This window comes from Choloepus didactylus, chromosome 10, assembly GCF_015220235.1.
Source record: "Choloepus didactylus isolate mChoDid1 chromosome 10, mChoDid1.pri, whole genome shotgun sequence".
Classification (NCBI taxonomy): Eukaryota; Metazoa; Chordata; class Mammalia; order Pilosa; family Megalonychidae; genus Choloepus; species Choloepus didactylus.
Genome location: NC_051316.1, coordinates 23783210 through 23796364, shown reverse-complemented (window position 1 = coordinate 23796364; position 13155 = coordinate 23783210). Strand labels below are relative to the sequence as shown.

The 13155-nt window shown below is 37.4% G+C and overlaps 1 pseudogene; it reads right to left on the bottom strand.

Annotated features, from left to right (window-relative positions):
- Positions 1–2768: 2768 nt before the first annotated feature.
- LOC119505700 lies at positions 2769–4078 on the bottom strand (annotated as a pseudogene).
- Positions 4079–13155: the final 9077 nt, after the last annotated feature.

The following is a 13155-nucleotide window of genomic DNA, read 5'->3' as shown; positions in this document are numbered from 1 at the left end:
CCATTTTGAAACCAGAACTTTGGAGCAGACTCCAGCCACGTGCCTTCCCAGCTAACAGAGGTTTTCCGGATGCCATTGGCCATCCTCCAGTGAAGGTACCCGATTGTTGATGTGTTACCTTGGACACTTTATGGCCTTAAGACTATAACTGTGTAGCCAAATAAACCCCCTTTTTATAAAAGCCAATCCATCTCTGGTGTTTTGCATTCCGCAGCATTAGCAAACTAGAACAATTTGTATGTACCACATTTTGTTTATCCTTTCATCTGTTGAAGAACACTTGGATTGTTTCCATCTCTTGACAATGGTGAACAATGCTGCTATGAACACTGGTGTACAAATATCTGTTCGTGTCACTCCTTTCACTTTTCCGGGTATATACTGAAAAGGGGAATTTCTGGATTATAGGGTAATTTGATATCTAGTTGTGCCAATTTGGATGTATTATATCTCCCCAAACACCATGTTCTTTAATGCAATCTTGTGGGGGCAGACATACTTAATCTTGATTAGGTTGGAATCTTTGGATTGGGTTGTTTCCATGGAGATGTGACCTACCCAACTTTGGATAATACTTTTGATTGGGTTATTTCCATGGAGGTGTGGCTCCACCCATTCAGTGTGGCTCTTCATTGGATAGTGGAGTACTTTAAAAAGAGCCATAGAGGCAGAGAGAAGCTGCAGGTGGGAGACACATTTTGAAGATGGCCATTGGAAGCTGACACTGGCATTTTGGAGAATGCCATTTTGAAATGCAACCTGGGAGCCAACAGAGGTTTTCCAGACACCAATGGCCTTTTTTCACTGAAGGTACCCTATTGTTGATGCCTTACCTCGGACACTTTAGGGCCTTAAGACTGTAACTTTGCAACCAAATAAACCCCCTTTATAAAAACCAATCCATTTCTGGTGCTTTGCAAAATGGCAGCATTAGCAAACCGGAACACTGAAAAATTGATGACAAAGCTACTTGAGCTAATAAACAAATTCAGCAGTATAATGTACATAAGTCAGTGATGTTCATATACAATAGTAGTGACCTAACTAAAGAGGCAGTCAACAAAAAATCCCATTCACAGTAGCAACTTAAAAAAAATCAAGTACGTAGAATAAATTTAACCAAGGATGTAAAAGAGCTCTACAGAGAAAATTACAAATTCTTACTGAAAGAAATCAAAGGGGACCTAAAGAGGTGGAAAGATATTCTACATTCATGGATAGGAAGGCTATCCCTTGTTAAGATATCAATTCTACGCAAAGTGATCTACAAATTCAACTCAATTCCCATCAAAATTCCAACAGCCTGCTTAGCAGACTTGGAAAGCTTGTTATCAAATTTATTTGGGAGGGAAAGGAGCCTCAAATTCATAAAAACATCCTAAAAAAAGAAAAACAAAGTGGGAGGACTTACACTTCCAGACTTTCAGTTTACTGTATGTGTTTATTTCCACCAATTCTGACTTTCTAATGCTATGTTCAATTGAAAACAAAAATACAATTAAAGGGAAGTTTTAGGTAAACAAATCGTGAACCAATGATAACGCAAACATGTTCACTTTTTTTTCAGTGCACACTTTTTTTAAAAGGAAACTAATAAAGAGGTAGCAATTTTATACATATTAAATGGTTAAGAAATAAAACCCCTACAATAAATATGGCCCATTATCTTGGGAGATACCTGAGGTTTGCTTGTGGAAGTGGATGATCTGAAATCAGAAGTCACAATACTAGGTGTGCATGGGTGTGGCTCCCAAGGCATGTGGTGAACTGAGACAGCTGTTGAGTGTTTGAGGTATGTTTTGTGAATTCTGCTTAGTCCTACTGGGTGCAGTTGTCTGTGTTCACCTAGTGTTTCTCAGGAACAAAATTATACATTATCAAACTGGAAATTTGTGTTTCATTACCAGATTATTCCTGAATCTAATCATCAGGTTAGAACAAATTCACATTTTCAAAAGCAAGAAGGGTTGTAGAAGGTTATAAGGATCATGCACAGTTGTACCAGCTGTAGCATGATAGCAGCCACAAGCAACATGTAAAGGGATAGTCGTAGCTGCATTCTAAGAAAACTTTATTATGGATACTGAATCTTCTCCGACCTTTCATATCCCTGTATTTCCACTTTCCTTGAGGGTGGGATTTCTCCTGCAGCTGTTTCATCTACAGCTGAGATCTGAGTCTTCAGATCACCCCCCTCCTGGTTGCTGGCATTCTGCCAGCATAGCTGGTGTTGGGGCAGGTAGAGAATTTTGCCCTCTAGGCATGAACCAGGTGGGTAGAGCCTGAAGAAACAAACTTATAGAACAAAATGGAGTCCTGTGTAAACTGGGTAAGACTCTACTCCTGAGACAGGAACAGGGATGAATACCCATCATCAGCTAAAGAGGGCAAGCAGAAAGAACTCCATTGACTACATCAAATCACAGAATTCAATAAATACCTGTCTTTTGTTTTTATCCACATCCCAGTGACTTGACACAGCAATGCCAGGGAAAGTACTTATTCCAAGCCCCAAGTGGGGAGTGGGGAAGTTGAATTCCCAAGTCAGGTCACAGAACTGAGTAGTGCTGAAGACCTAGAATGGAAGGAAGAGTCAGCCAGATGCTCAGTCCTCCCTGTCCAGGACAGGCGAGTCACAGACAACCCCATGACCCATCCCTGCCCTGATCCATATCTTTGGGCTGTAAAGGTTGGGTCTCATTCTTAGCCACCAACAGGAGTCCTGATGTCCTCCCAAGCCCCTTGGGCCAGGACAGGTGTCTCTTTCCTCAGTCCATGTTGATGGGGACATCTTCCACATCTTGGGGACTGCATTCTGAAGCTCGCACCTGATCTCAGGGGACTGTGGATGGGGCTGTAGCCAGAGCAGTTCCAGGAGAGCCTCTTTCTGATCTGTGGCCAGGTCTGCCCTGTAAGGCTGGACCAGGGTCAGGAGGCATTGGCGGAAGAGCACGAGGAGTTTGTGCGTCTCTGTCCTGAACCCCAGGAAATGGGAGACCAGGGCATCCAGCACCTAGTAGGGCAGAGCATACTTCTTGTCCAGCAGCAGTAAGAGGAAGATGCTGTCGGCACTGCTGTATTCCATCTCAGCAATTTTCAGCACGGCTGCACTGGAGTGCAACACACGGATGGAGCGCTTGGTGACAATGCTACCTGCAATGATGGCTTTCCTCAGGGTACAGGTGCCTGAGTCACACAGTGGGATCAGGATCGCACTGAACCAGGCTCCAGGCTTGAAGAGGGCCTTCTTGAGAGCCATGTAGAGGTGGAAGTTGAGTCATTTGTATTCAGCAATGTCATCTCATACTCAGGGAAGAAGGACAAGGTTGTAGAAGCGCTGGGCCATGTGTTCCTTTAGGTTAGAGGTGAAAATCCTGGTGGCTTGGTACATGGCAGCAGCAGTCGAGGCCTCAGGCTCTGTGACATAAAGGATCTGCTCCCAGTTGGAGAGTGCAGGGATGGTCTTAAATGCCTTGGGCAGTTTCCCACCATGGTACTTTGATAACACGTCCCGGACCCCTCTGTAGACCTCCAGGACCTGGGGGTCCAGACAGGGCATCGGGAAGTCCAACTTCTATGACATGACCGTTTCAACCTCTGTGCGCTTCTCGGTCAGCTTCTCCATGATAATGTCAGCCAGGGTGTGCCTAGCACGAGGGTTCTTCTTCATGAACACCTCAATGGTACGCCCGTCCGCAGGGTCCACGTCCACTTCGGCATGGTGGCTCACCCCTGTCATTGTGGCAGCCTTCTCCAGGGTGGGCCACTCCTCATCCTCATCATCCTATCCATCCTGTGGCACTCCTGGACCCAGCCGCCTGTGCACTCCCTCAGCGTCGTGGGCCTGTCCCCAGCGCCATGCTCGGCCTCTGGCTCCTCCTGCTGCTGCCTTGCTTGCTGCAAAAGCCATCGGGTCAGTCGGGGCCCCACATACTCATCCTCTTCTCCAGCTGCACGGCCCCGCTGTTATTCCCGGGCCCCTGCCCGCACCGCGTCCTGAGCTAGGATCTACTCTGCCAGAGGCGCAACTTTTCCTTGACCCCTGCCCCCCCCCCCAGGCCGCCTTGAATTTGGGCATTTTTCTCGAAAAAGTTACTGTGAATGTTCACACATGGGGTCCGAAGCAAGTAGCCAAGGGTGCCACATGTTCACTTTTACATGTTGTCTTCAATCACCATCCACCTGCACACATATTCACTTAAATACCTGTAACAAATATTTAAATATCATTTTAGAAACAACTTTATATCATTTTACTTAATGTTACCTTTAAAATTTTTCATGTGCTTCTGCTAATCATAACATAAAAAAAACTGTCCTGTCTTCCAAGAGATTGATGTGCCATAAATTGCTAATTACCCTACTGCTTTGCCAGTGTAGAATAGGTCTTTTTAGTACTTGACTCCCATCTCTATTTATATCCCAGGGGTTGCCATTAACAAAAAGTTCTCATCTAGGAAAGCTGGTGTCCCAAGAAAGTTCTTTGACTTCTATACATAATTGTTACAGTTCTCAGTGGAAGCATAATTTGTCCCTGTTTGTGACACACTCTTCAGAGACTCCCAGCTCTCAATGTGTCAGGGCCAGTGCAGTGACATGATAACCACCTCCCAGTGGGAGCTGAGGTCACCTCACTGGCTTTTATAACTCGGGAATGAATCATTTCCCCAGACACGGCCATCAGTCCCGTCCCACCCACACTTCAGGGGCAGCGACACCAGCTCAGGTGAGTCACGTCTCTTTCACCCCTTGTCACAGGGAGCAATGGAACAGACTCTTCCAGAGAACTAAACTCCCTTCTCTTATTTTCTCTGAAAACTCTCTTTTCCACATTTCTTCCATTGGAAATTTTCTATCAACCCATTTTATTTATGCTCTGTCCTCTTTTTGTTTCTCATTGCTCTCCATGTTTTTCATTCTATCCTTGATACATTTCATCCTTTTCCTTAGTGTCCATCACACTTCTTTTTTCTCACCTTTCTGTACTCTGTATTCTTTTTTAAAGGGCAATTATATTTTTATTGTATTGAATCCCTTTCCTGTATTGTAGGCAGCTTACACTAAAATTTCTAATGAGGTACCTACTTTAATCCTTTTTAAATTACTCTAAATTCCTTAGTTCTCACTTCCCTCTGTGGCCTTAGAGTGTAGTAGCTATGAACTCTCTCTGGAGTCAGACAGATGGTGTTCAAACCCTGCTCTACCACCTCCATGCAGTATTACTTGTGCTGTTTGTCTGTCCTCCCTATACTTCTGTTTCCATCTGTGAAGTATGAAAATAGTGCTTACTCTACTCTGTTGTTACGAAGGCTGAATATACTAACACATCCCATCTGCTCAGACTGATGTCCTTTGCTCAATAGGCCCAGAAAGTGTTTGCACTTTCTGTGTTGTACACCTTGAACTTCCTGCTGTCTGACTTGCTCAGCCATTGCCTTCTGTCAGCCTTCATTCCTCACTGAGCTCAGGTTCTAATGATTTTAACCTGCTTTGCTAAAATCAGAGAGCTAGATTCTAGATTTTTATCCTTTACTCTCATTTTCCTACTTCCCTATGTTTAGAAGACCGTGGAGTTATTGTTAACATTTTTTTCTCACAGTTTTTTACACTCTTCATTTTATGTAATTTAGACCTCATTTTTTCTCTACTTTCCATTAGTTTTTCCCGAACTTACCTCTCAGGCTTCTTTACACCACTGCTGTCAAGGCATGCACACAAACGCCCCCACATTCCCCTTCCTTTTATTTAACATTCATTCATTCATGCACTCCATTCCTTCACTCACTTTTCATTGACTAATTTGCTTAATTCTCCTTATAATGCCTCTCTCTCCACTGTTCTCTTTTGTGCTTTCAATTTTATCTTTACATTTCAGTATAGTCTCTATACACATTCCCTTTAGAAATACCTACTTGTTTTTATGGTCAATTCTCATTTAATGTTATATTTTACTACATTTTATCATTTCTTTGTTTACATAGTTCCTCATTTCTTATTTTATAATTGTATTCCTCACCTTCTATTTCTTTGAATTCTGTTCATAATTTATAATTTAGTATTCCACACTTAATAATGTTGTGTCTTTCTAAGTCATTGCCCCTTTATCCATTTGTTTTTAACTGTACCCAAATCTGTTCCCCATGAATTTTTCTGTTCATCTCTCTTAATATACCTCTCAAGTCTTTACCTGCTTCTTCCTCTAGATTCCTCCTGCCCCTCACTTTCCTCACTTTCTTCCTCTCCACAGTAAATTGCTTTTTCCTTCTCACTCTGTTGGTCTTTAAACATATTCTCCATTCACCTGTATAATTTTATTTATTTATTAATTTAAGAGTCATTATTAGAGTAACTCTAATGAAATGATGATGTTAGATTACAAGCAGAGCTTTCCTGTTTTTAGGTGGAAGAATCAGGAGTATAAATTGACCGATTTTTAATTTAGTGATAAATGTTTTATATGAGAAATATTTTCAGATTTTTAAGCATTTTTAGATCTGTAGATTTATGTTAATCAATTCCTCAATTTGAATAAAGTGCTAGTCCATAGTTCTTTATAGATTATTTATCCCAAATAAATCAGTAACTTTCATAAATTACAGAATCATTACCAACATGCGAAGTACGTAATGCACTTTTCTGAAATTCATCGCAAAAGATTACTAGATAACTATATTTGACTAAAATCTTAAAAGAAATAACAGTTATGGGCATTTAGTTCTGAGACACTTAAGCATTTTGTAAAGCTCAGTAAGAAATCAGTTATTTAATAGAAAGGAATCAATGCCTCAGAAAAGACCAGGACAGATATGGTTGACTTAATAATCACATAAATTTTACATTAACAAAGATTTACTAAAGGAAGGATTTCCTTTAATCTGGGGTAGAAATTTGACTTTTGAAGTTTACAGAATTTGCTTGCTTGATTATTTTTTCATTTTCTAGCTCACCCTCGCTATTTATATTGTAGTGTAAGTTTTAAATTGTACTTTATGATCCCTGTCATTCTCAGTCCCCAATTTTCTTTTTTGTTTCCACAGGTACTCAAAAATGTTTGTTTCATAATGTGAAATACTGAGGAATTTCCTGAATTTGCTCTGATATGTCATATTATGAGATTTCTTTTTTCAATAAGTTTTTATTTTAAAGAATTTTTCATTTATGAGAGTTGCAAAGACACTATAGATGTTCCCGTTCACTTTGTTTTCATTTCCGTTTTATGTTAACAACATACATTACCATGGTTTATTAATCAAACCTAAGATGCTAACAAACATTGGAGCAATTTCAATTAAGTCCAGACTTTATTCAGATATCCCAGGTTTTTCCACTAATGTCTTTTTTTCTGTTCCAGGATCCATTCAGGACACCGTATTACATTTTGTCATCATGTATTTTTAGTCTCTTCTGGTCTGGGTGAAAGCGTCTCAGCCTTTCTTGCTCATTTATTATCTTGACAGTCTTGAAGAGTACTAGTCAGGGTGTCTGCAGTGTGTTCGTAAGTTGTGTTTTCCCATAGAAAACCCATGACTGGGTTATGGGTATTGGGTGGAGACATGAGGTGTTATCATTTCATCATTTTCAGGGGCTACAGCAGATCAGCATGACCTGTTACTGCTGATGGTACCGTTAAGCATTTGGCTAAAGTAGTGTTTTCATTTTCTCCATAAAATTCCTACTTTGGCCTCTTTTCATTCAAAGTGAATGAATTCACTCAAGAGGAAAGAAAACAAGCTCCTGTGGAGAGGGCCTGTATCCATTGATATTATTTGGAATTCATCTGAAAAGGAGAATTGTCTTGTTCAGCTATTCATTTCTTATGCAACTGTTTATTTATATGGGATAAACTCGTGTATATTTATTTAATTCTTTGAATTATTATCCAGTATTATATTTTTAAGTTTATAATTTGTTCTAGATTTGGAGTTCAGGAGCTCTTGCAGGTTGGCTACTGTGGCCTTTTGATATGCCCAACCTTTTGTTTTTGAGCATTTCCTTACTTTCTGTCACTACAGGGTACTCAGTGTTCACCGGATAATTCCCTAACTCAGTGCTAGACTTGGAAATTTCCTAAGGAATCGTTACTCTTATTCAAGAAGGTATTTTTAGAAATCATGACTTGCAAAATAGGGTTGTTTGTTTCCACATTGGTATTTTTTTAGCTCTTCTCCACAGAGAGAGATAGGAAGTGTATGGTTAATAATCTACTTGTTTTCATAGTTATGTACATGTACTTCAAATTTCTTTATTCCATATGTATGTATATATATGCACACACACTTGAGTTCATTCCGATGTCTCTATCTCTAATCCAGAAATCATGATTCATTTTATACTTCCTATGTTACTTATTTGTAATTTCTTTCTCTGATAGAATGAAAACTGACTTCAGGTATCTAAAGTGACCAACTAGACTACAGGGTTTAAATACAGTGCCTTTTGTCTTTAGTCCTATAATTTATAGTAAAATCACTATGTATTAAAGTTTCTTAGCATATTTTCCCCAATGCCCTTCAGTGAGGTGAGCCCATACATTTGTAATACAGCTGTGTTACTTTTAATAGCCTGTATCCCATCCTACCATCCCCGGACTCCCTGGTTAACCTTTAATATTTGCATATGTATAAGTTTCCTGTTTCTGATGTACAATTCAATGGGCTTTGACACATCCATCAACTAATGTGTCCACCAACCCAGGTACCATACAAAACAGTTCCATCGCACGAAAAAATTCCTGTACATGCTCTCTTTGTAGTCATAAATTCCCTCCTCCCTTAAACCCTGTCAACCATTGATTTGTTTTCTGTTCCCATGGTTTTACCTTTTCTAGAATGTCACATAAATGGAATCATCTTATTTGCTTTTAGGGTCTGTCTGGCTTCTTTTAAACAGCTAAACAGCAAAATGCATTTAAAATTCACTCATATTGTAAGGTGAATGTATAGTTCATTCCTTTTTATTACTGACAGCTAATCTACTGTTATGTTTTGCATTTTACCTATTGTAGTCAGTATGTAGTGATATCTCATCGTGGTTTTAATTTTCATTACTCTAATGACAAATGATGTTGAGCAAAAATCTTTCCATATGCTAATTTGTTTTCTGTATTTCTTCTTTGCAGAGCTGTCTGATCTGACTTTACTCCACATTTTACTCTGGTCTATTGACTATTTTAATTCTCTAATGGTGTTTTCACAGAAATGTATTATAATTTTGATAAAGTTCAAGTTGACCAATTTTCTAATCAAGCTTTTGATGTCATATCTATAAACTCTTTTGTAAGCCCCGGGCCATACAATTTTCTCCTATATTTTCTACTTTAAATTTTATATTTTAAATTCATGTCTGTGTTCTATTTTGAGTTAATTTTTGTGTAATTTGTGAAGAATGTGTTGAGTTGCATTATTTTGCACAAGGACATCCAAGTGTTCTGACACCATTCATTGGAAATGCTGTCATTTCCTCATTGAATTGCCTTTTTGCCTTTGTCAAAAATCACTTGGCTGTATTCATTTGGGTCTATTTCAAAGCTCTCTATTCTGTTCCATAGATCTGTAACTCTATAGCCATCATGCATTAACTCCCAATTCTCTCTGCCTCCTGCCCCTAGAAACCTACTTTCTCTCCCTAAAAGATTGGATAATGTCTAGTAATTTCTTTGGAGTTACCATGGTGCTGAAATTTAATATTATATACCTATAACATTCTCATTTGCTTTGATTCCAACTCAGCTCACTAGTATGTATATTAGGTTTCCAAACTCTTCTCTCTACCCTTCTTTAAATAGTTGTTACAAATTACATGGCTATTCATTATGTGTCCAAAGCCAGTGATTTAACATTACATTTTCTGCATTTACCTTTAGACCATGTAGGAAGTAAAAAGTGGAGTTACAATTCAAATATATAATAGAAATTGCATTTATATTTTCTCTTGTCTGTTCCTTTGCTGGAGATCTTTATTTCTTCACGTGGCTTCCAACTGTTGTCTATTGTCCTTTCCTTTCAACCTGCAGCACTCTCTTTGTGTTCTGTTTTAGGGCTAGCCTAGTGGTGATGAACTCCCTCACTTTTGTTTATCTGGGAATGTCTTATTATTCTCTCTCTCATTTTTGGAAAACAGCCAGATAATGAATTCTTGCTGGGAAATTTTTTGCTTTCCGCTTTTAAATATGTCATGCTCCTTCCTTCTTGCCTCTGTGGTTTCTGATGAGAGTTCGCCCTTAATCTTATTGGGGCTCCCATGTAGTTGACACACTTCCCTCTTGTGGCTTTCAGAGTTCTGTCCTTATGTTTAGCATTTGACAGTTTGATTACACTATGCTATGGTTTAGATCTATTGTACATATCCTGTTTAAGTTCATTAAGCATCTTGGATGTCTATATTCATGTCTTTGGTTAAATTTGGGAATTTTTCAGCCATTATTTCTTGGAGTATCTCTGCCCCTGTTTCGGTGGGTTATTTGATGGTGTCCCACAATCTCCTCAGATTCAGTTCACTTCCTTTGGTACTTTCTGATACTTAAAAATTTAAATAGCCTTTCCTTCCTCGAATGAATCACAGTTGATAATTATGTATTATCCTTTTATTTTTGCTGGATTCTAATTGCTTTGTAAAGAATTTTCTCTTCCATATTTATGAAAGATATTGGTATAGTTTTCATTTGAAAAATAATGGTCTGTTTGATTTTGGGATTAGAGCAATGATGGCATCATAAAGTGAGTTTGCAAGTATTCTGTTCTCTACTATCTGGAAAACACCATGTAGAATTCATATAAATTCTTCCTTAAATGTTTGGTAGTGTACACCCAGGAAGCTAGTGAAACAATTTTGGCCTGATGTTTTCTTCTTTAGAAGGGGTTTTACTACATGTTCAATAACTTTTATAGATATAGGGGTATAGAGTTTTCCCTTTTTGTGAGTATTGTTGGTTTGCGTCTTTCAATATTTTGGTCTATTTTGTCTAATTTATCAAATGTATGCGAATAGAGTTATATGTAGTATTGCAGATTTTTTCCTTTAATGTCTAGAGCATCTGTAGTGATGCCTCTTCATTTGTTAGTGATATAAGGAGTTTTGCCTTCTGTCTTCTTTTCTTGATTAGTTGGCTACAGGTTTATAAATTTATTCATCTTTTCAAGCCTCCTGTTTTTCCAATGATTTTTTCTTTTTTATTGGTAATTCATTTAATCTTCTTTTTCTTCATTATGTGACGAGAATGTATTTAGTTTTATGTGTCTTCTCAAAGAAATAGCTTTTGAATTCATTGACTTTCTCTATTTTATTCCTGTTTTCAATTTCATGATGTATGTTCTAATCTTTACTATTTCTTCGTCTTTCTTCTTTGCTGTCATGGTTCCTCTTATTTCTGTAGTTTGTTCATGTGGAAGCTTCAGTAATTGATTTTTGTAATAGTTTCTCCAGTGGTAAAAGAAATAACATATAAGGTACTGGCTTAAACTATGGCAGTTTTTGCCTCATGATTTTGAGGGTAGGGAAAGTCCTAAATTGAGGAGTTTGTAAGGTGATGCTTTCTCCCTGAAGACTAAAGTTCTACAGCTGAGTACCAGCGATCCTTGTCCTTGGATTTTCTGTCACATGTGAATGCACGTGGCTTTGTCTTCTTCTTTCTCCTCTGGTTTCAGTTGATTCTTAGCTTCATTCCATGTCTTTGTCTCTCCTTTTCCATTCCCTTTGCCAAAAAGGACTTCTGCCATCTTGGATTAATGCATATCCTCATTCAGTTTGGGCACAGGTTAACTAATAAAGGCTTCAAAACATCTTAATTACAAATAGGTATACATTCCACGGCCAGGGGCTGTGATGTGAACTTAACTCTTGTGGTATGCATAATTCATTTCCCAACAAATTTATTCTTTTATTATTTTCTAATATACACATCTCATGCCCAAAATTCTTCTGTAAACACTGCTTTAGCTGCATCTGAAATTTTTGAAATATTCTGCTTTTGTTTTTAGTTCAACAGATTTTTACATTTTCATTTAGAGTTCCTCTCTGATCCTTGGGTTTAATTTGCAGTGTTTTTTTAATTAATTATATTAAATATTTTCTTTCAAATATTATTAAATCAAACATTAGGGGAATTTTCAAGAGACCTTAATACTTTTTGAATGTTTACATCCAGTCTTATCCTTGGCTATATCTATTATGGTATAACTGAATTGATACTTTGAGTGAGAATATAATATATTCTACATTCAGGGCACACAGTGTACCAAAATAAATTTGAGATATATCTGGGTTAAATGTACAAAATAAATGATACTAGTATCTATTCCACAAATTTCTTTATTCTGCAGATGTTTTTTGTTTAACCTAAGCAGAAAAATGTAAAATGACAAAATATTTACTTTAGGTTATATCAAATTAGGTTCTTTAAAAATATTTATGTTTCTATTCACATTTCTTATAAAAAAAATCTATTAACATGAAAACGTAGCCAAAAATTACAAAATACATATAAGATAGAAAAATAATAATAGATAAAATTTTTATAAACACTTTTAAACGTCAGTAAATCCTCATTAGATGTTCTTGTTTCTATACTTTTTGTTTTTTTTAAGACATTGTATGAATTGTTAATTATAGAGAAAAATGAATGGAACAAAAAGTATTTAAAAGTTCTTCCTAATTCAGAATTACATGCCTGCAAGTTACAACACAGAAAGTTAAATCATCACCATATTGTCAAAACCTTAAATATTGATCACATTCAATGCTTGTATGATTGAGGGAAGTTTGGATGCTAAATATTTAGTAAAAGAGATTTTTTTGATAGCCCTTCTTTGTAAAAAAAACAATGGCAATGGCTATGAACAGATGATACAAGCTAATCAGAACAGCATTTATTGTAAGGAAAATTAGGAAATGGCTTTAAGCAAAGGAAATGCAGTTGTAAATGTTGCAACATTAGCATAGCAAATATTTTTAGGTATTGAAATTATGGTAAGAATGGCTTCTTATATAAAAAGTACTTTAACTATAATGTTAATTGAAAATGGGGGATACATAATTGTATATGCAATAGGATTCTGTATAAAAAAGCATGCATGAAAAATGTCAGAGTATGGCATATTCTTACCATGGCATGTTCTTCTGGTTATTCTGTATGAATGATTGATGAATATTTTAAACTTT